General features: G+C 42.3%; 1 non-coding gene across 1 annotated transcript; it reads right to left on the bottom strand.

Annotated features, from left to right (window-relative positions):
- Positions 1 to 21290: 21290 nt before the first annotated feature.
- On the bottom strand, positions 21291 to 21415 carry LOC132653396 (small nucleolar RNA SNORA40). Its single transcript, XR_009591141.1, has one exon. It is a non-coding gene; the product is annotated as a small nucleolar RNA SNORA40 (small nucleolar RNA).
- Between the last annotated feature and the right edge of the window lie 211 nt (positions 21416 to 21626).

Genomic DNA, 21626 nt, shown 5'->3' with positions numbered 1-21626 from the left:
CTGATCCCGGGCTAGATTTCAGCTCCCATTCACCTCGCCACGTGCTTTCTGCAGATCCCAAGCTGCACAGCTCTGTCTCACCTTGTTTGTGTTCCAGCGACAGCACTGAAGGGAAAGGAGGGATCACGGAACAAGAGACTTCCTTGCTTGGAAAAATTTAGGTGAAAATAATAAATTAAAAATTTTAATTTTCAGATAAATCAAGGAGTGTCTCCTAAACTCAAGAGTTGCTTTGAAAGTTCCAAGTGACAGCATTCGGAATGCAAGGTTGGCATCTACCTGGGACAAGGGTGGCTCCAATCTATGGAGTAGCCACATTCTGCCAAAGTATGAGGATACACCACAAGTGTTTTTCAAAGAAATGTAACAAGTCAGCTACAATGTCTATCCCTTATTACAATTTCCAGGCGGACATTTCCCATCTGCTACTGTGGACACTTTTGCCCATCAGATAAAAAGGCCAGCAAGAAAGTCCTTGAAGCCAGCCCAATGACTTGATAAAATACAGTCTTCTTGTCACCCTTAGCACTTAAATCATTCGTTGTCAAACTGGGTGGCTTTCAGAGCTGACATTTACTGCTGTTTGCTGCAAAAGAGATTACAACCTAAGAAGAGGGCCACAGCTGTCATTACCCCTGCCAACTAGGAGAACAAAGGCCTCAGTTGGACTTTTGTGATTCTCTTGCTGTCCCGTGGTTCTCAAGACAGATGGTTTCAAGCAGTGGGTTTCCAGCAAGACACTCAAGAAGTGTTTACCCAGTGGTCCCTATAGCCCTGCACATACAGACACTCAAGCCCATGCAAACAAAGAAAGATTAAAAGGTCCCTTCCCTTCGCTCTCCCACCGCTCATGCTGTTATTTGTTTTGTTTTGTTGTTTTCAAAGTCTCTGAGCTAGAAACAAAAGAGATGGGCAAGGAATTCTACGTGCAAAGGATTCATATCTGCAGTGGAAGTGAATCTTTTACAACGTCCAAAGACTGAATTCAGTAAAGACATGTTGAGTCTCTTAAATATTTGCGGCACCATAATGCTGCTTTAGGCGACACCAAAATAAGTCTTCTCTCTTTCTGAAGAGGAAGAAACCAATACTTCCGGAGCACTTGTACAAGCCGAGCGTTTTGTACTTGTCATTTCCTGTGATCGCATGACAATATAAAGAAGACATTGCAATTTTCTACACCAAGAAACAGAGCACAGGTAGGTGGAGGGGTTCAAGTTTGCAGACTGAGGGTCAACCCCAGGCAGGCCGAGGGGCGTTCCCAGGCTCACACAGCTAATAGGAGTTTGCCAAGATGAGATTCACACACATGTGGTCAGGTGGTGCTGACCGCGTGATATCCATGCTCTTTCTACCCCACATTCTTTAAGAACTCACAAAGACAAAGTCTCTGGAATTGTGGAAAGATGGGGATATGCCACCGTGAAAAGAAAACAAGCCAGATTTTAGTAAATTGTGGCAGAAATGTTCAACCTTCGGATTATAAAGGAAATTAGCATGTGGCTCATGGAGTGGCCACTGTGATAAAGAGCTTTGTCAATAAAGCACCTGTCTGGGCTGCTGGGAATGCTAGTGACATGCGACTTTTAGCTGCCAGATCCTTCAGGTGTTTCTGCTCCCCTTCAGATCGTCACTTTGCCCAAGGCCACGTTCCGAAAGCTTCACATCCCCATCCACTGGCTGATTTGGAGTCAAAGCCTGACCATGGAGCCTTCCTTTCCGTAGCACTGAAAGGTCATCTGGGTCCAGGGTGCCCTTGTCTGACTGTTGCAGCTTCTCCTTCTTCACATCTATAGGCTTTGGTGCACAGGGCCCCTGCATGTAGAGAATGGAAGCAAAAAACTGGAGGTCACTGAGCAGACAGTCACTAAGCTTCAACAAAGCTTCATGGGCAGAGGATTAGATTTTCTGGAGACAACTAGGTTGAAGCCGGGCTTTGTCACTCTATCTGAGGAGTTTGAGGCCTCACTGTATCCCTCCAAACCTCAGCTTCTGCCTGTGGTATGACAACACTTACAGTGTGGAAAGTCTGGAAGTTCCAGGGCGTTAGCACAACCACACAGGCACACACACGCACACACACACACACACACACACACGCACACACACACACACTTCTATTTCTCCAAATGAATGTGAGTTTCAACTGTGAAGATGTGAAGATACAAAAAGCCTGAAGCAGAGCTAGCAAACTATATTAAACAACAACAACAACAACAACAACAACAACAACAAAACCTTCCTCTACTTTCCTCAGTCTGTTTCTGTAACTAAAGTTTCATTGGTGCACAGTTACATCTATTCTTCACATATGGCAATGACTGCTTCTAAAATAATGCCACACAGAGAGGGAGTTACTCTAAGAGACCTCAGGCTGCCCCTAACAGCTACAGTCTGGCCCGTCAAGAGAACTTGGCCACTCCCGACCTTGAATATCATACTGGAAGCAAAAGTAAGTGGCTGGTAAAAGGATAGGACAAGGAGAAAGTTTACAAGACCCAGCAAACAGCAAGGCTTAGGGGATAAATGGACAAGATCCCTGGCCTTGGTCTAGAGAGGGTTACGGTGTTGCTAACTGCACAGGAGAAAGTAGAAGGGAGGCCTCCAATGATTGGTTTGACTTGGCAACCTTGAGTTTCAGATACTGGTAAAAATATTCACTGGGAGAATGAAAGCAAAAGCCTGATATTTTGGAAAAGGCTAAAGGTGACATTTTGAGTTTTGGAATGTTTTTAAAGCTGTGGGAATCCAGGAAACGGTGGCTCTGGGTAGTGCAGCTTTGTTCTAACTCTCACACTTTTAAGCAGAACTTTTAAGAGTTCTGTGTAGAGTGTGGTGCCTAGGACTAGAGGATTAAAGCAAGGTGATCCTGGTTATTGTCTCATTAGGCAGAGACTGAAGAGAAAGAGGCAACGTTCCGTCATTTCTAGAAAGGAAACATATGGCCGAAAACCAGTGATTTGAGGTCTTTACCAGCATGGCCCAGGTAGAGCCTGGAAGTTAAAAGATTTGATAGTCAGAGAATTGTTGAGAAAACCAGATTAAGGAAGTGGAAGACTACACTGGTACAGGAATGACCACTCAGTGCCTGTGACATGTTAGCAGGAGTCATACATCCCTAAGAAGAAGATATAAACTGATTGGCATGCTCTTTGATGGTTGGATAAGAAAACTAAGGCTTGAAGGAATCACCTGCCTGGGGTGCAAGAGCTGTTATAGAACAGAACCTCACACTCAGGAGCCCTGTTTGGGGCTAGCCTGCCATTGATGCTGGTGAGCATGATGGGAGTGGGGCATGGTAGTAAAAAATCTGTCACCACAGCCAAACGGACCCTCAGTAGTTCGTGTCTCTTAAAAGGCTACAGCAATTCTTAGTCTGATTCGCTGGTGTCGAAATAACCCTACATCAACCCCCAGAAGCTCAGTGGTATACAATACAAAGCATCTACACGCCAGCCACTGAAGCTCTGCCTGGGGGGCTGCAGCTCACATCAGGTCCATTCTGCAGAGCATCTGGGACCAGCAGTCTGGTCCCAGCATATGTCCCTGGCATAGTCCTGTAGGGCAGGAGGTCTCTGTTTGCATCGCACCTGCTAATCATACCCACTAACCTCACTGTACAAAGCAAGTCTCGTGTCTGAACCCAAATCCAGGGTCCTGCATATCCATTCCACCTCTAGTGAGGTAAGATGCAATTACAAAACAAAACCCGTGGATTAAAAAAAAAATAGAACATCTCAGCTTCAAATTTAGTGAGCATGATTTTGCTAGACATTTTCTTACTCAGAATCTGCCCACATCTTGGCTCAACAAAGTGGATGCTCCTAGGTTAGCCTGTGGTTCGTGAGGAAGTCAGGAAGCAGGCCTCTCTCTGTGTGCCCTTTCCCGAGCAGCACAGCCATCCATTTGCTCTCTTTCTCCTGGAGCCACACCACCAGCCCAGGTCAGTGAGCCCAGTATCATTAGAAATGAGTCTTAGGAGAACTGGTATACCCACTGCAAGTGGGCATGAGAACCCCTGATCCTTCCAGGGCAGTCTGGCTGAAGTTCATAGGCATGTGCAATGAGAAGGGTAGACAGCAGGAGACCAGCAGAGGGAAGAGGGTCTTGGAAGCAGAGTCTGAAGAGATTCCCAGGGGAAAGGGGGCACAAGGACAGTCAACTTGCTGTGGGGCCTCAGAGTTCTGACCTCAAATAGAGAGGAAAGAAGTTATCTTGTCTCAAAAACTTGTACAATGACTGTGGTGTGTATGTATGTGTGTGTGTGTGTGTTTGTTGTATGTACATGCATACAAGGGTATCTGCAAAAATGTACATGTATATGTTCATGACCTTGTTCCCTTGAGACTGGGGTCTTTCTTTGAGCATGAGGCTCCCAAACTTTCTACTAGGTTTGTCTAGTTTTATCCCTCTTGCCCTGCCAGCGCTGGGGTTACAGGTGTTAGTGACCATGACTTGCTTTTCACATGGGTGCCGAGGACCCAACCTCAGGTCCTCATGTTTGCACAGCAAGTGCTCTTACCCACTGAGCTATTTTCCCAGCCTCTCTTCTAAGATTTATTTGATAGTGAATGTGGTGATTAAGAAATATTTGATTCATAAAACAGAAGACACTAAGCACAGATAAGCTTTAGATAATCATAAATGACCTACTCACTCAAGATAAAAGCTCACAGGTAACACCGTCTCCCATGAACCTTTCTGAAAGGAGCCACTTCTCTGACTGTCTTTAAAAGTCTTTGTTATGACACTTCTTCCGAAACATTATGTTGCCAAGCAATGGCAATGTTGCCAGGCTCTTCTACTGCACTGATCAAGATGTATCACTCGGAACCAAAGCCATCCCATCCCAAATTACTTTGACTTTATAACAGGTCTAGATGTCAGGTAGGAGTCTCCTTGTACCTGGGATAGAACTCTATCTAAGAGAGAGAATCAGGCTCAAACATTTTAATTAGGAGAATAAGAGAAACAATGTCACGCTCCTGACTGGTTGTTTATTTATGGATACTACATTCTAGATTCTGCTCCTTAGGACTGCTCTAAGGTGGTGGCACTGGACATCCACAATAAGCAGTCTGGTTGCTGTCTTTAGTCCATTTTCAGGGACGTGATCCCTTGCTTTAAAGCCATATACCTCAGTCTTCCCAGTGCTACATATGAAGATTGCAAAATTTGGCTTTTCTGTTTTCACTTCAAGACATCTGCTGAGATTTTCGGCAACGCTGTCACACCAGTAGCAAATGAAGACATATTAAAGTGTTATTCTTGTGCCTGTTTTCCATTTGGCATGCATTAATTGTTTAAAACAATAGTTTTCATTATGAAGTTTTCACACACGTGCGTCACCTACTTAGCCACGGTGAAGGAGTTTGTGCATTGGCGTGTCTTTGCACCTCTGCATCCCTCGGCATTACTTACACAGGGCTTTCTGTTTGGAATGTTAAAGTAAGGTGACTGGGTGAACTGGCTTTGGGGTTTTTGTAATAAACTTTCTCTTCTCACAGTGGACCACACATTTTATAACTCATTCTGTATAAATAGCACAAATCTTTTGAGCATTTTCCTTGTGGTGAATGTTGAATAAATTCTATTCAGTGGTGACACTGGCTCCCGAGGCTATTTATTCGGTCTTCCTCAGTGGAGATAGACTTCTACAAAGCAAACAATCTTTAAGATGTGGTGCCTGGGACATATTGTAACTCGTGTTTATGAAAGGAGTTTTATATTTTCTATAAAGTTGCAGAAAGAAAAAGACTGTAGAATGCAGAGGATTCACAGTTCAATATACACATGGCCAAATGCATTAAAAATAACCCCAGATATTAGAGCTGTGTGCTGTGAAAATGCACATTTTCAGCCATTTTAGGAGAATTGGTTTATAAATAAATATTAAAGCTACAAAGAACAGGAAATATCTACTTCAATATCATTTACTGGATAGAATGTGCTAATGGCTACAGAGGAGGAATAGCTAGTTTACTAGGAAGAAAAGAGATAGATGAGAAAAGTGAAATACAAATAAGAAATATCCTCAAGGCCTGGGGCTGTGACTCAGTGGCATGCTGCTTGCTGAGCAGGCACAGGGCCCTGAGTTGGATTCATAACAGCAAATACGTGTACTTAAACACCAGCGTGTACATGTGTATCTGTAAGCAAGAGAGTTGATGAAATTAAAAGAAGGCAGAATGGAAAATGATAATCAAGAGATGCTAAAACGATGAATTGTTTTTCAACGAGCAGCTGAAAAAGGAATTTGGATGGGTGGTGTGTTCCTGTCGAGAATACTGTGAAACTGCTTTCTTGGAAGGATGTGTGGGGTGCTCCATTTTCCCAGCTTCCCTGCTCCACACCACCAGCTCCTGTAGGCCTGCCCTTTGCCCCCTCTCACAAAACCTCCTTGAGGTCCCACTTGCCTTGTTTCCCTGAAACCCAGGAAAACAGCCTCATCTTCATCACCATGTCAAATCTGCATTCAGGCAGCAAGTCTTCACAACGAATTAGAAGGGCGTGTCAGTGAAAAGAAGGTAATATTTTTTAAAACTCTTATCTGTGTGTTTGATAGATACAGACACACACACACACACACACACACACACACATATATATATATGTACATATGTGTGTGTGTGTTCAAAACAAAAGTTTCTCTGGGTAGCTTTGGCTGTCCTGGAATTGCTTTGTGGACCAGGCTGGCCTCGAACTCACACTGATTCACCTGCCTCTACCTGCCTGAGTGCTGGGATCAAGCCAGCATCGAGCCCAGTGTACACTGCATTATGCGTATCAGAATGCAGGAGGCTGGAGAGATGTTCAGTGGCTACCAGCTCTGACAGTTCTTGCAGAGGACCCAGGTTCAGTTCCCAGAACCCACATGGCAGCTTACAACTTCCCGCAACTCCAGTTCCAGGAGTCTGATGCCTCTTCTGATCACCAGGGACAGGTGCACGCACATGGCACACACACACACACACACACACACACACACACGTACATATACATACACATATATCCGTATGCACTCAGGCACATAAAATAAGTTAATTTTAAAGAACGCAAATGAGTGTTGTGATGAATAAATGACAGATGTGCTATAGTCAAAATTCTTCAAGTTCAAAATTCGTAAGTTTACAAGTGTGAATTTATATTTTTGATAGAATTATCAGATTTAATGATGCCCAAACAAATAATCTGCAGTTAAACAATAGTTCCTTCAGTAAGTATACTCCAGAAAATACTAAGAGAATAGAAATAAGAAAAAGTACTTATTGTTTATCTAACATTCGAGTTTGATTGGATGTCAGGCGTTTTCTTTGGCACTTCAGCTAGAGGCTCTTTTGTGGAAAGCGTGAGTGTGTCTGTCTCCCAGCAACAATATATTTTAGGTCCTCTCTCCTAACCAACAAACTGGAACCCAGCCTTCTGACTTCTGCATTGCACCCTGTCTTCTTTCTCACCTTCCTCCAGGGCCTACCCTTCATTCTTCCCTGCCGGGCCCAGGAGTTTCTTTCTTAAAAATGAGCACGGGGCCTTTTATGACACTTTTAATTCTCCTCTGGAAATCTAGCAGAATTCTCTCTCTCTTTCTCTCTCTCATGCGTGTATATGTTTATGTAAATGCGGGTGCACATGCATGGATACACAGATATAAAGGTACGCATGTGTGTGGGTATATAGGTATGTGGGTGCATGTGTTTGGGGATACATGTATGTATCGGAGGAGCGCACACAAGTCTGGGATCTTGCCAAGTAGGCTAGGCTAGCTGGCTCATGAACTCCAATGAACTGTTTCTGTTTTCTGTCTTTCTCTTTCTGGCTTACAAGAGTGCACCAGCATGGCTGATGTTTTATGTGGGCTCTGGGTACCTGAACTCAGGCCCTCCTGCTTGCCGGATGAGGGCTTTACCCACTGAGCCATGTATCTTCCAAAGGATACTTTTGTAGCATCTCACATGCACTTAAGTCCTGCAGAAATGTTCTCAGCTCTAAGGCATAACTTTCCTTTCATCTTCCACCAGGCTACTTGGATATCCCCAGTTCTTCCGAACCCTCAGTATTATTAGAGACACTGTAGGGTTCTTTCTCAATTCTAACACGTGACTGAAGACCTGAAGTTTTGGACACAGGGAATATTCTGTGGAGTGTAAGTGACCTTTCCCAAATGAATCCTTTCCTCCCTTAAGTTGCTTTGGGTCAGAGTGTTTTTATCACAGCAACAGAATGAAACTAGAACACCACCTTGAAATTATGGAAGAGACCCAAAATGGTCCTGAAATATAACCCTTTTTATGTATGTTTGGATTCATTTTTAAGGTTTTACCAGAGATTTTGAAAGTCTGTGTTTATGAAAGAGACAATCCTATGGCTTTCTTTCCTTGAAGTATCTCATTATGTTTGTGCTATCACAGTTTGCAGACTTCATAAAATGAGCTGGAAATTATCCTCTGTCTCAACTCTCTGGAGGACTTTCTGTTTCTTCCGTGAACTCATGATGTTTTCCTTATAAGTGCTATTTTTTAATGTCCTGTTCTCTCTCTCTTTCTCTCTTTCTCTTGCTCTCTCTATCTATATCTATAGAGATTTACTGGTCAGAATGCATATTTTTCAAAGAAGTGAATTTAACTCTTGCGTGTTTTCCTTTATGTATTTTTCTTGGTACCTGGATTTGCTTTTCTACTTATTATTCCCTTCCACTTTCACTGAAGGTAATTGGTCCTTTCCAAACTGCTGGAGATGGTTGCTTGGGTACTGTTCTTTGCTAACACCTAGATTTAAATCTATGTGTGTTCTTCTAAGCACAGATTGAACTGGGCTCTATGCATTTGACATGTTGCCGTCTTTTCATGTAGTTCAATGTATTACTGAGATTGCTTCCTTACCCTGCGCTGCTCAGAAGCGTACGGCTTAACTTACAGACATTTGGGGATGTTCCTGCAGTGTTTGCTACTACTGATTTAATGCCTGGTTCCACTACCTTGAGATAATACAGTCTACAGTTAGTATTTTTAGATACTTCTGGAAAGCCAGGAGAGTGATTCTTTTGGTAAGTGTTCCACGTGTGTTCCACAGGAGTGTGCATGCTACAGATGCTGAACACAGAATACTCTGTGTATAAACTTTATGAACTCCGTGACTCTTGCTTTCATTTCACATATGTATTTATAAGAATTTTTGTATTCTTATTCTATGGAGAAAGAAATTTGCTAGGGATCTACAACTATGATTAGAGGTGTGGCCATTTCTGATTCTGTATTTTATCTTCACATAATGTGAGGTTGTTTTATTTGTTGTATATAAATTACGGATTGAATTGTAGAAACCCACTTTACTTCAGTGAAATATGTACATTAGTTTTCATTACATTCTGAATTTTATGTACTTTCCCATCTTTTTATTTTTAATATTTTTATAATCCTTATTTTGAAAGTGAGCATTGTGTACTGGTATTGTATTTTATTATTTACTAATATATTTTGCCTTTTATTTGTAGTTTTTTATCCATTTAAACTTAATGTAATTATCAACATATTTTAATTTCTATTTTACTTATTGCCATTGCTTTCTATAAGTCCTGTTCTTTTCTTTCTTTTTTTTCATCTCTTGGATTGGGTATCTTAAATTGTTTGATTTTCCTCTCTAATAGACTATAACTTATTTTTGTTTTTATTAGCTTTCATAGACTTCTGTAGAAGCTCTCAAAGTCAGTTTGTTAAATAATGTTTAAATGTGCCCCTCTAACATTTTATCAGCAATGTCTTTGAAAACACAAACATCTCTAAGTGGAAACAGGAAAACATTTAGTATGAAATATGAGTTCACATTAGACTTTAATGGGAAAAGAGAAAATCTTCCAGTAAATATTGAACCAATTGTGGTTTATATTCCCATTTCTGAATAATCAGTATAAATTAGCATAAACATATAATTAACAGTATTATAGAAGAGAACGTGCTTGGGGTGGGCATGAACAAAAAGCGGAAGAGCTGACTTTTCTAGGAAGGAGAGATAAACACAAAGGCGGAGTTTATAAGAAATGGGCGTATACATGAGCCCTCGGATTGGATGTGGAGATGACTGGAGAATGTTCTGCTGTCCTTCAGGATCCAGGAGGGATCAAGTCTCTTAAATAAAATGGTGTAGTGTTTGTGTGTAATGGACACGCCTCTTCTCATAGACTTCAAGTCATCTCTAGATCACTTACCATCCCCAGTACAGCACAAACGCTTGGTAAATAGGAGTTACCCCGTATTGTTTGAGCGATAGTGACCACAAAAGTACACACATGTTTTCTACAAATGAGTTTTTAGAAATAGTTTGCTCCGAGGATTGTTCAATGTTCCTGAATAAACTGCATTAAAAAAAAAAAGTGAATAAATTGTAGTAAATAATAATAATAAAGGAAAAAATTAAAAAAAAATAGTTTGCTCATGTTCGTTTGAATCCATAGATATGGAGCCTGCAAATACAGAGTGGGCTATGTATCATGTCAACACCTGGTCCCCTTTCTCACTCAGGGGCGTCCCTGTGCTCTCTCCCCAGCTACCTCTTCTATTCTGCAGGTTAGGCAGTAGTGTATTGTAAGAATCCTCAGTCCTTGAAAGGTTTGCTTCTTTGGACAAATGGCGACTTGATAAAAGAACCACAACAAAAGAAGAAATCCTCAAAGTGAGACTTTGGAGAAGACTCACTCCTCTGTTGCCTCTGGCTCTCTTCCTGCACGTACAAGGGAGGTGCCTGCCTAAGAGACCAAGGACTCCATAAGCACGAAGTCCACAGGAAGTCTTGCCAAGAGCTGGAAAGGCCTTGGGATGAGGTGTGATTCTTGTGACACTAGCCCCCACGTAGACTTCCTCTGGGTGTGTCACACATCTGCAGGGGAAGGCCACACAGGAAAGCTTTATAAACTGTAAGGGAGAAACATAAACTAAATTCTCAATGCAGTCTTGCCTGTTTTCTGTATACACACACACACACACACACACACACACACACACACATACATACATGAATACACCCTCTCTGCTTAATTTCTTCTTCTTTTTTTTTCTTTCTTTCTCTCTAGCTCTGTCCTTTCATCCTGTCATTTCTAACCTGGGTTTCTTGGTGCCCTAAATCTCATTAGACTTTCAAACTAGGGCATTCCTTGGCTAACAGCCCAAACAAGGAAAGCATCAGTTCCCCCTTGGACAACTTTCCTGTTCTGACACTTGAGTATTTGAGCTTCTTTCCCCTGGGGCCTATTATCTCTTCTTCAGAATGATGTTGTTTTCATTATCATCTGCCCAGGTGTCTTTCTGTTTGCATTCCTCCAATGAAACATTTTTCCCCACCTAAATGCATTCAGAATACTGAGAAGAATACATCCAGTGTCACCCAACAGGATTTTAAAATTAAATTATCAGTGCTTTTTGTATATCAACTAATGAAAAATTTTAACACTCCATGGTTGCATTCCAGATGATTCTAAAGTTATAAGATTCTAATTGGATATCATACAGCCTGACAAAAAATAACTTATATCATTAGTACTGGAATTTATTCACAGATGCTTGATCCATACTTGTTCCTAAGTGGATCCTTTTGTTTGGTTTGTGTGGTGGTTTGAATAGATTTGGCCCCACAGAGTCATGTGTGTGAATGCTTGGCCATAGGGAGTGGCACTGTTCGAAGGTGTGGCCTTGTTGGAGTAGGTGTGACCTTGCTGGAGGAAGTGTCTCACTGTGGGGGTGGGCTTTGAGGTTTCTTATGCCCAAGCTCTGCTCAGTGTGGAATGACAGTCTCCTTCTGCTGCCTGTGAAGATGTAGAACTCTCAGCAACTCCAGCACCATGTCTGCCTGCATGCTGCTGTGCTTCCCACCATGGTGATAATGGAGTAAACCTCTGAAACTGTAAACCAGCTCCAATTAAATGTTCTCCTTCATAGAATTGCTATGGTCATGGTGTCTCTTCATAGCAATAAAGCCCTAAGGTTTGCTTTGGGTTGAAATTTTTAATGGGTTTCACTATGTTGCCCAGACTGGTCTTAAATTCACAGTCTTCTCACCTAAGCCTCCAAACTGAAAGCAGCCGTAACCAAAATGCAAGCAAATATTTTGTGGGACTGACAAGCTGATGTTAAAATTCATATGGAAATGCAAATAGACTAGACTATCTAATGTATTCTTCAAAAGTAGAGAGCTACACATGTCAACACTCTTTAAAAATTACCATAATTAAAATGAGTGATATGACATAAGGAAGCAGCATTGAAGGTCTCCAACAGAGAGTCGGCAACTTGATTTACAGCAGGGCTATTAGAGGGGCACCATGGGAAATTATGGCACTGACAATAAATAAATAGCCATAAAAACAGAATGACTGGAGACAGTCATCAAAAAATAAACAAATGATTAATTAATTTCAAAAAAAGATAAAAAAAAAAGCAGTTCCAAAAGATATTAACATGTATCTTCAAGACTTTAGGAGAGAGAAAAAAAATATTCTAAACATAAGTTTAAGCAAATAGCAGCCATGCTTGGTGGTACACACATTTAATCCCAGCACTTGGGAGGCAGAGGCAGGCAGATCTCTGTGAGTTTGAGGTCAGCCTAGTCTACAGAGCAAGTTCCCGGAGAGCCAAAGCTACACAGAGAGACCCTGCCTCAAAAATCAAAACAGAACAAGCAATAAAAGCAGCCATAAAGAAATGAGTGATGAGATAGGTGCCGTTAAAATAAACCTCCCTGAGCCTTCCTGGATCCTACATCAGGGGTAAGATACTTGTCACAAAGTGAAGTGTTTGTAGCACACATTGTAGCCAGTTGTGTAGTATAGATCACTGAGAAGACGGATTGCTCCAGACTTCAAAAGAACTTGAACAACAGTGTTGTTGCAAAAGGAAGTTTCTGAACATCTGTATGCATACAAAAAAGATCCCAGCATTACTGGCCACCATGTACATGCAGATTTTAACCCATCTTTGAAGCTGTTCTTAGATAAGATAGCTTGACAGTGCCTGCAGCTGGTGTGGAATCTCCGTAAGTTGTTGCTGGGCAGATACACTGGTACAGCCACCCTGGAAACATTTTTGGCAGTTTCTGCTGAAGTTTACCCATCCATGCTCTGTGGTTCAGAAGTTCTGCTCCAAAGTTGACATCCAAGAGAAATGCATCCAACTAGAGAAATACACACAAAAGATCAAAGCAGTCCAGTTCTCGAAGTGAAAGTAAACTTCAACATTAGTTTCTGCCGTCATGCAACGTACTAACTATGCAATTCTATAGAATACTATAGAGTGGGGGACTGGAGAGATGGCTCAGTGGTTAAGAGCACTGACTGTAACTGTAACTCCAGCTCCAGGGCATTTGACACCCTCACAAGGACAAACATGCAGGAAGAACACCAAAGCTCATAAAATGAAATTTTTTAAAAATTAGAATACTATAAAATTATTTAAAAAAAAATATTGCCTCAGATGCCAGCATAGATGACTTTTACAGACAAGTTGCTGACTGAAAGAACCAGATAAAACAACCTATTATCATACTATTCCATTTGTAAAAGTTTTGAACCAGGAAAAATTAGTCATGTTGGTAGAAGGTCAGGTCATGGTGATCTTTAGGGGGTGATGACTGTATTACAGGAATCCCACCAAGATGACCACTCGGACCCAGTGGACAGCCATTTGAAAGTCTTTATTCCAGGCAGCTGGCTGGATTACACTCAGGTATTTAGGACCCAGTTGTAGCCCTGAGCATTTAGAGCAAGCTGCTTTTAAAGACAAAGTCCATCTCCTGGTTTTTTGCTCTGCAGTTGCCGGGGGAGGTTTTCACCATAAGGCAGTTTAGCAGAAGCTAAGTGGTTAGCTGGGGGGGGGGGGAGGAAGTTGGCACAAGCACTTTAACAGAAGCCAAGACACATTAGCTTGGGAATCTTGATCTCTGGTTCCTAAAACAGAGTTGGGTCATTTTCCATGGGATTCTCCATGAAGAGATCAAATTCTATTTAAACCGGAAATGGTTTCAGTAAGAATACAAGATGGAGGAACATCTGCACTGTCTTGCTCTATCACAATCCCCACTGGTTTTATGAGCATGAGTCAGTCAAATAGCTGAGTTGTCCTGTCCTAGGAGGTCATAGTTGACCCTAGCTTAGTTGGCCATGCATTTGAGGTTGTAGGTTCTCATCATTAACCAGGTCAAAATAAGATTCAGGGGTCCAACTAATGTGACCTTTGGTCAGCCATGGGGACCAGGAAAACAGAGACTGGAACTGATTATCTGATCTATGTCTTTTTTCTTTTCTTTCTTTTCTTTTCTTTCTTTGAGGTTTTTCTGACAATGGCAAGGTTTTCCCTAATTATCACTAATTGGTTGGCATAGAAACAGCTAGTTTCTCCTAAGGCTGGGGACTTTTTCAAGGCTTCAAAGCCCTTCTGCTCAGTCTCAGTCCATCCCAAAGGCTGGCTGTCCCTTGGTGCCAACATGGAGGAGCTTGGCTATCTCAGCAATTCCCATTGTACACAGCTGGCAGTATCCTACTACCCCCAGAAATAATTCCCACACTTGTTTTTTTTTTTTTTTTTTTTTTAGGTGGGGATGGGGATTTCAGGGTGGCTGAAATAGGTCATCATGGGAACATGCCAGTTTTTCTTCCTCCAGGTTGTAGCCTAAATATGTGACCTGAGGGAGGCACAGCCAGGCCTTCTTGCCGGTGACTCTACTGCAAGGCTTAGAGGGTGTACAAGAGGCTATTGCCTCTCTACATTCTTCCTCTGTGGTCAAAGCTGTGAGGAGGTCATCTACCCATTGGAGCAGGGAGTTTTGTGAATATTTTGTCTTAATTCCAGCATATCTGCACTCGGGCTTTATTAAACTATGTTGGTGAGTTTTTGAACCCTTTCCTCTGGTCTATTTTCCCCATGTCCTTTCTTGTTTTCCTAAGGTCAGTAATCAATGCACAAGATGGTTTCTTTCCTTGTCTTCAGCTGAATCTGGGCTGCTGTGCACCTTCTGAGCAATTCCAAAAGTTGGGACCCCTTTATCCCTTTTAATCCCTCTGATTTCTGGATATTTTTCCTTATGTCTGGGCCCAACTGCATGACAAAGGCGTTATTGGTGGTTTGGTGGTTTTCTGGGGCATCTGGGTCTGTGGGAGTAAATACCTGATTTACCTCACAGAGCCTTTCTGGAAACCCAGCAGGTAATTCATCAGGTCCTTGAGCAGCCTGACATACCTTGTATACACTGGTAGGTTTTCTGCTGCTGCTTTTAATCCTCCCAGTAATGTCTGGTTAGAAAAGTGTTCACCATCTTGTTACATTAAAACAGCTTCCATTGGGCTGATAATGGGCCTGCAGCTTCTCCAAAGAAAAGGGAGGGTTGGGGTCTTCCAACCATATCCGTCACAGGTAGAGAAGGGAGACATAAACGCTGGACTGGGAAGGAGTTGAACTTCTACCTTCCCCTGGAAAGCTTAGAGAACTACTTTCTACTTCCCTGGAGAAGAAAGTACTTAGAACAGGTGAGTGAGGGAGCAGATAGAGGGTGCAGGAGGATTGAGGCACTACCTCCTCTTCCCTACAGAAGGGCATAGACCATGGAGGGGGAAGTTTTGGGGTTTTCTGGGTGACCAGGATTGGCCAAAAGGATTAGGGTCTATGTTGTTTTTTGTTCTCTCTTTGAGAGTAGGAGCAGCTTCCTGATGGTGTTTATTCAGGCTTGAGGCTTCATTGTTTGTGTTTGTTATTTCCATCTTGTTTTGTAGAGCTGGGATTTGATTCCAGTAGAGAAACTGTTTTCATTGCTCTTTCCTCGGGTAAGACTGAAAGCCTTTAAACACCAACAGAAGGCGACCAGAACGACTTGGGGTAACAGGAAGGTCTGTTTACGGTCACATATAGGTTTTCAGATTTGTCCTTAGTAAATGACTGAATTTGAGAGAATTAGTGTTCACTCCAAAAGAATATTTTATAAATACAGTATTTTATATGACCCCCCCCAATCACACATGTTTTAATGTATGGAATAGGAAACCTTCCTCTATAGCCCTCCTGCATCAGATTTTATTATAGACCCATCACATAGTGGCTTTTGACTTGTGTTAAAGACACATGGGAAGTTCTACCTTAAAATAGGATTGTTTTTACTATGCAGGAGGGGGAGAGAGAAAGAGGGAAAGGGAAAGAAAGAAGGAGAGGGAGAAACAGAGAGTGAGGCAGAGAGAGAGAAAGAGAGAGCTGTGCTATGCAGCCCTTCAGCAGTCTCCTTGAGCAGAGAGCTTCTCCTTATTGAGCACCTTCATTTTTGGTATTGCTCAGGGTCGCAATGAGCTAGCCATGTAGAGCTTACAGAATCATTTGTGCATGTATCTACCACTACAGGTTTGTTACATTTTCCTTCGGCTGAGCCTGTTGGCAGTGCCTGGGTAAGGCCAGATAGCACTTAATTGCAATTAATTCTGGAGCGTCTTGGCAGTACAGAACCAGCTGAAATCAAAAGCAAGTATATTTATGTGTTGAATAATATTAGGACCCAGGGGGGTATTTAGAAGATGGAAAAAAGGAGTGGGTTAATTTTGAACCATTTTCAATTTCCATACCAGTCATTACCCACATTAGTGGATTTATTATGTTCTTTTTCTTTCCCTAATAAGAGCCTTGTAAAACTCAGCATATCATCAAGCAACCTAATAATTACTGTATTTAGGGGCAAATGTTAGATCCTAGACAGAGACCATTTATTACGTCCTGCTCCCAAAAGTTCAACTGAATAGCCATTTTTCTGCTTCCTCATTAATAATTATAATAAGTAAACTGCACAGGAGAGGAGGAAAGAACTCACCAAATCAAAACTTAGAAAACTGGAAAGGCCAGAGCAGTAAAGCATCCTGCCATGACTCACAGACCACGCGAGATATTGCAATCATGATTCTTAATTTTCATGACCAGGTTTATAAAGGGAACAAAAAAAATGGCACCAAATGAATCCACTCAATTAATGTGGATGCCCAGATGGAAAAGAGTGAAATAAATAAGTCTCTGAATCTGCCCTTTGTCACCTCAAACCCCCGAGTTGTAGCCCTCCCTAGGGAGCAAAGTTCACAAAACAAAGCTTAATGTGACTGGTAATGTTGAGGGTTTGCTAACCTTCTGTCCTGTAAGCCCTCCTTGACAGCCAGAAAAACATCTTTGCTAGTCTCACTCTTGGTTATGGCGTTGGTCCAAACCACTCACCCCAGACATTCTTCTCTTCTTCCTTCCCTTTCTTTTCCTTGCCATTTCTTTCTTTCTTTTTCTTCATTCTCTCTCTGCCTCTCTCTTTCTCTCTCTGCCTCTCTTTGTCGTTCTCTGTCTCTTTCTCTCTCTCTCAGTTTAAACTCTCTTGTGGTTCTCTGGATCCCACTCCACCCTTACCCTGTGTTTCTTTTCGATTTCCCCCTGTATATTAGACAGTTAACAAATGTGTCCCTTGCTCTAATTGAAGAAGGTGCAACCAATGCCTAAACTCTAGCATATCACCATGATAGGTCAAAGAAACAGTTTTCAGCAACTGAGTCACATGATTTTTTTCCCTGCCTTCCTACTTTCTTATCCCAAAGTAGAACCAATAGCTTTTTCCTTTTACAGATTTCTTCCCTTCTGCTAAGATGTGGGTATTTTGACGGGTATTTAGACACCTTCTGTAAGCATTCCCCAAGGTGAAAGCAACTTGAACTCACTCTTTGTTTTTGAAAGCCTAGACCAGTTGGAAACTTTGAAATAACCACTTAGTGCCAAATCTACCCTTGATCTTCTCTTCACAGCACATGGGGTTTACACTTTGAGCCAGCTTCATTCCCCCGGGACCTCTGCTGGGGAACACAGGAAGAATTCTCCCATCTGCGGGGAGTGTTTTCCGGCCAGAATGCATAAACCATTGAGAACATCTCCCGTGGAGTCTGCTGAGGGGAAGATAATCCATTACCCTGCAGGCTCTTGGCCTGGCTGGAAAGGACTGGGGCCCGCCTCCAGTGACACAAATGGAAGCTGCATTTGAAAATCTCTCCAGAGCCAGGCTCACTTTCCCCACCCCTTTTGCATTTCTCAGAAAGCAATGTAAAGAGAGATACAGAACAAAAATGCAAATCTCAATCTTTAAGAAAATATGTAAACCCAAAGAAAGAATTAGTGCCTTTTGTTTCCATAATCGCAGAAGGGTCCCATTGGCTAAATTAAGACAAAGCCCCAGCTGTAAGAACTCTTTCCACCATGGCCAGATGAAACCAGCCTCCGCAAGAAACGGTCATACTTCAAAGTTCAGCGCGAAAGGCTTATCACCACAGGATTTGACACACACACACACACACACACACACACACACACACACACACACACAAAAAAAAAAAAAAAAAAAAACAAAAAAAAAAAAACCAGAGATGGGCAGAGGAAATGAGGGTGAGTTAAGGCTGCCTTAAAAGCAGAAGCCTGGATGACCCTGAGTTAAGTACCAGCATCACTGAGCATCATTTGCTACGAGCCTGCCAGAACCAGCATCCAACATTCACAGCCTTTTGGGGAAAGACAGACCTCCTATGCTTTCAAACCCCAGAGCCATTGCAACAAAGGGGTCATTAAAATGCTATGAAAACTGAATTGTCCCTAAGAAGCAATGAGGCAGGATTTGGAGGGTATCTGTGCAAATGGTAGGCTCCATCCAGGGCCAGGGGAAATGCTTAGATTGAAGGAGGGAAGAGCTATCCCTCAGAAAAACAGGCACAGAGGAAGAAATAGAAGAAATAGAAATGGAACACAAATATGCAAAATATACCCGAGGACAATGTTAAGTCAAAAAGGTCAAATGTGCAAAAGGGTCAAATATGTTATTTATGAGACAAGGAGAAAGTGCTGTGGAGTACACAGGCAGAGAGAAAGAGAGAGAGGATGGAGAGAGAGAGAGGATGTTCTTCTCCACAGATAGACTGTAGGATGGACCTACACTAGGAAATATTTTGGAGGCACACACATGCCACCACCACCACTACACACAGGTACAGTATGGCAACGTTTATCAGACTAAAAACAACACGTTTATCCTCTGGCCCCCACGGTTCCTTCTCCTGAGAATTACTGATTACACCGGTGCCCATATAGTAGGCAAACATGCACATCACAGAAAGTTCTTAATAATAGAGAGCAATCTATTCAAACCATGGTTTTACAGCTAGTGTGGTTTATCTACATGCTTGCATGTAAATGGAAAGCTTCATAATAAATTGTAAATAACGATTGCCTCTGGGGAGTGAGACTATTAAAAACATTTGCTTGTACTATGTAAAGTTTGAAGTAGTTTAGCACATTAGGTTATCATTGTCATTGTTAAGGAAAAGCGCGGGAAGATGGTGAGCGTGGAGACTGTCACACACAGCACTTGTATTTGAGAGGCTGGGTGTTTGGAGTGGTGAGGTGCTGTTTTCTAAGGAGCCTTGGGAGTGCAAGCTTTATCGTGTGTGCTCTTACCTTCTGGAAAGTCTTTCACAGGAGAAATTTTCCTAACCCTCATTTCTAATTGTTGCCATGTGTGTATAGAAATGGTTTCCACATTCAGAATCCTGTCTAAAGATCGATTTGACTTAAATGTTTTACCAGCTTTCGTTTCTCCAGAAAAGTATTCACTTCAGCAGGCATTGTTACAGAGACGCTTGCCCTGTAGTCAGTCAGCATTTTCATGTGCTTCAGCAAGTATCGTCAACTGCTTGCTGCCTTTAATTGATCAGCTAACTCGGCGAATGCCTGCTGCGGGCTCAGCTTGGGAGTATGCTGCCTGTGTTAAAAGGCAAGAGTGATTGCTAGCAGACAGCAAGGTTTCAGGTTTCCACACTGAAACAAGCATCTGATGAAATATTGGACTAAGCCTACCCATTGAAAACGTGGTGTCAGTGCTACGTCAAGGAATAACTCGCTCATCCAAACATCACCTGCTGGCAAACCTGATGTCCAGCCTGCATCGCTGAATTTGAAAATATTAGAAGCGGAAAAAAAAAGAAGCGATCTCAAGATAAGCAGGGCCATTACAGAGCCAGAGAGAACAAGTGGCAAAGGTGTGTCAGTAATTGTGAGAGAGGACCTCTGTGACTTCCAGCGTTCCTTGGTTTCCTGAAGAGGTGCAGGCCAGCACGTGCTCCATTCCTGTCCCTGCATCCATCCCCCACCCCCCGCCATCCATGTGAACTCTGTGCCTCCTTCCTTCTTCACTGCTCAAGCAGAGACTCCTGGGTTTAAGGAAGATTCTTGTTCCATTCTGACTGTAAGGAGTCTGGCTAGGTTTACCAAAAATGGCCCTAGTTCACCAGTGTCATTTCATTCCTAACAGTGGCCTGGCTCTTTCTCTCCCCAAAGTGTCCTTGCTCAGGTGATGACTTACATGGCTAATGTAGAATAGATTACCATGAAGAGTGGGCATGAGGGCCCCTTGGACCATGACTGCTGAAATGCTTTTTGAAAAGAGTTTTAAAATTGATTTTGTTATTTTTTTTTCCAAAAGAAAACCTTGTGAATAAAGAAGGTATCATACATCAGAATTAGCAAGGCTCAAAGACTGTACAAGTCAGTACAAGTCGTCTACCTATGAACTACCCAGTGCTTTTACCTCAGTCCATGCTGGGACTGTAAATGATATGGAATGAGGCACTATTTGTCTCTCTAGGTTACTTGGACTCGGGACTCTCTAAAACTGCCCTGTAAAGTGAAACCTAGCCCAAAGCACTGTAAGATGTTTGAATCCAAAACAGACATGTTTGTTTGTTTTTGGAAATCAGTGTCGTAACTAGTAATGAAAGCCTCAAAGCTCTGAAAATGAAAACCGTGGCCATTTCGTTGGCGATGTACTCTGTACTGCATTGAAACTCTCAGTGGGTTACACAGCTTCCACCCCAGACCTCAGTCAGAACAAGCTGTAAGAGTGAGTAGGAGTGGGGGTGTCAAACCGCCTCGAACAGTGGTTCTCAGCCTTCCTAAAGCGGTGGCCTTTTAATACAGCTCCTCCCGCTGTGCTGACCCCCTGACCATAACATTATTGTCATGGCTACCTCACAACTGTAAGTTTGCTACTGTCGTGAATCGTGAATTGCAATATAAAGATCTGATATGTCTCATGGTCTTAAGGGACTCCTGTGAAAGGGTTGGTCAACTCCAAAAGGGGTCCTGACCCACAGGTTGAGAATCCCTTAAAATTGGCATGCTTATCTAATTCATCAGTTTTTCTTAATTCCTATGCTTCCAAATGATCAGCTCTTGGGGATACCTCATTATCACTCCGAGCTGTCTTGAGTATCATAGTCTGTGTCTTACATGTGTCAAAATTCATAAAATTAATGGGTTGCAAAAGAGGGGTGGGGTTTTTTTTGCACCTGTCTTTCATGTCTTTGTCCACCAGTTCAACAAAAACATACACAAATGCTACTTAAATAGTTTTATCACCGTTTTATCACCTCTTAAGATAGCAGTTGATAAGATATTAGAAAACTAATATATTGCTGATGGAAAGCAAATACCCTTCCCTTCTGACACTGTTCTGCGAGGCTCAAAAAATTAGAAGAACCCATTTTGTGCATTTACCTAAAGTCTGTTGTCTGTAGCCATGTGTTGTGTGACAGACTTCTAATCCAGACA

The sequence above is a fragment of the Meriones unguiculatus genome, chromosome 3 (assembly GCF_030254825.1).
Source record: "Meriones unguiculatus strain TT.TT164.6M chromosome 3, Bangor_MerUng_6.1, whole genome shotgun sequence".
Classification (NCBI taxonomy): Eukaryota; Metazoa; Chordata; class Mammalia; order Rodentia; family Muridae; genus Meriones; species Meriones unguiculatus.
This window is presented reverse-complemented; position numbering and strand designations above follow the sequence as displayed.